Source organism: Idiotropiscis lumnitzeri, chromosome 15 (genome assembly GCF_059441095.1).
Source record: "Idiotropiscis lumnitzeri isolate Australia: NSW breed Sydney's pygmy pipehorse chromosome 15, RoL_Ilum_1.0, whole genome shotgun sequence".
Classification (NCBI taxonomy): Eukaryota; Metazoa; Chordata; class Actinopteri; order Syngnathiformes; family Syngnathidae; genus Idiotropiscis; species Idiotropiscis lumnitzeri.
In genome coordinates this window covers 3,329,862-3,331,950 of record NC_142405.1, presented here as the reverse complement: position 1 = coordinate 3,331,950, position 2,089 = coordinate 3,329,862, and the positions used below count along the sequence as shown (strand labels likewise).

General features: G+C 39.9%; 1 long non-coding RNA gene across 1 annotated transcript; it reads right to left on the bottom strand.

Annotated features, from left to right (window-relative positions):
* Positions 1 to 459: 459 nt before the first annotated feature.
* On the bottom strand, positions 460 to 1,226 carry LOC148322219 (uncharacterized). The gene is made up of 3 exons (XR_015846575.1): positions 1,110 to 1,226; positions 799 to 880; positions 460 to 700 (listed from the first exon to the last, which is right to left on the bottom strand). It is a non-coding gene; the product is annotated as an uncharacterized LOC148322219 (long non-coding RNA).
* Positions 1,227 to 2,089: the final 863 nt, after the last annotated feature.

Sequence of the window (2,089 nt, the reverse complement as noted above, 5' to 3'; positions counted from 1 at the left end):
TGACGCAAACTTACATCTTTCTCTGCAGTGATGCACATTTCAGCAACCTTACACGCGCAAGGTCGACGATTGTGTCCATTTGGACAAGCGGCTGGATGAATTCTAAATGACCTAAAATAATTTCTTATTGAAAAACAGTAGCAACACAATACAAGTTCTTAAGGCCCAAAACAGCACAATCGACAGACTAGTTCAACCAAAAAGCGGATGTTTTTACAGCAAAAATTAAAGTTAGAAAAGTTGTGGGGACTTGCTGGCTTATGCCACTAGAAATTGAAACAGGCATTATCAATAAAACTGAATTGTTATTCGCATTCCTGTCTTTATAGACTCATCACTAGTGGTCATGTCTGTCGAAGTAATTTTAATTGAAAAAAAAAAAATCAGGCTTTGCTTTTTAATTGTATGCGGTTCAACAGAAAGAAGAAAACCAACTCATGAAACAGGCGTCGACAAAGATGATGGTGCCCTTCCTTATTTTAATACTATATTTTGTTGCAAAACATGCTGGCAATCAGGACAAATTTTGGTAACTTTCACTGGACTTCTGCACCTGTCAGCAGGAAAACATCCCGATTTGAAGAGCTACATTAATGAGTGCTTTAAAGTCTTGCTTGGGAGTCAGCATGCAAACCTGCCGCCATGCTTTGTCAGGGTAGATGTTGCACACTGACACAATATGATCTCCCAGTGGGACCGCCTGAAAAATAAAATACATCGTGTGAAAGATTTTTTCTGAGATTTAGCACAAATACATAAGTCACAATGTGTGGAACATGCAAAATAACTTCTATGTGCCATCACTATTGTGGCACTTAATGAATCTGAAGGTAATGACAGTTCTGGAACCCCTCTCCCATCAGAAAAGTGCAAGAAATACCTGAAAACACAAATAGCACAAGAAGACTGTATCAGCATGCCAGACACAGAGGTTCAGGCACAGGAACCCGTCGAGGAGCATCAGCAGCAGATCCAGACTAACGCTTGACAGTGGGTGACAGAAATATGTGAGGAGATCAGGTCACTTGCCATGGCTGAGGGGGACAGGGATAACATCCACTTCCTCCCTGAGATTATTACCCACATCATAAGACAGGGAAGTTACTTACCACTCTGGTCAGGAGTAATGGTCCCTCTCTTCCGAAGTACCAGTATCACTGCAAGTTTGGCAGCTGTTGAAGCAGAGTTCAACAACATAAAAAAGGGCTTTCCAAGCATGAAAGCCTTCTCAATCGTGTTGACCGTTTTGTTGCTCGTCATCTTGCCTTCATTGAGGGAAACGTGCAATTCTGCTGCAAAACAAAAAAGCTGATGTAGGTCATGTCTTAAGACCTGACGATGCCTCTACTACTTCTCATACTGAGGAAAAAATATATTAAAAAATTATGTTGACCTCTGTGATGAGTCTGATGTTGCTACAGTATTCATACTACTGAAGTTGAGAAATGGAGAGGCTTAGTGGATTGACACCGACCTTGGTATGAGTTGAACAGAAGTTGCCCTGCTGGAAATTCCCAGAAGTCTGATGCTGACAGTTTACTTTTAGAGCAGTCATATCATCTCGAAGAGGATTCTCTAGGACATTATGTGGCATATTGCAGGAGGGCTGCTTTTGACTGGGAGATGCACAATGACCTGGAAAGTAGAGTGAAAGCAGCATCAGAAAAGACAAAGAGCTTCACAAAGCAGTGATTGCTTAATTGTTGAAATGTAAATAGTTTGGGGTTTTGTTTGTTGCTGTTTTCTTTACACATAAAGCTATCGTTTCACCCAAGGTTTCTCTGCAGGCTCTCATCAATTACACACGGACTGTTTTTATATTAATTCAGTTGTTCTCAAATGAGGGAATGCTACATCGAGGGGTGTGTTTATGTTGTTTTTATTTCAAAATAGATCAAGGGATATGTTTCGGCCTCACGTCTGCTATAATTTAAGAAATAATCACATAGCTTTAATGACTACTGATGAAATAAACACGTGAGCAGCAGAACAACATATTAAAAGAAATAAGATCGAATTTAAAGTAATTTACAGCAGTGAAAACAGGAAGGTTTTAAGATTACTGTATGCTAGCAAAAAAGCTACAACA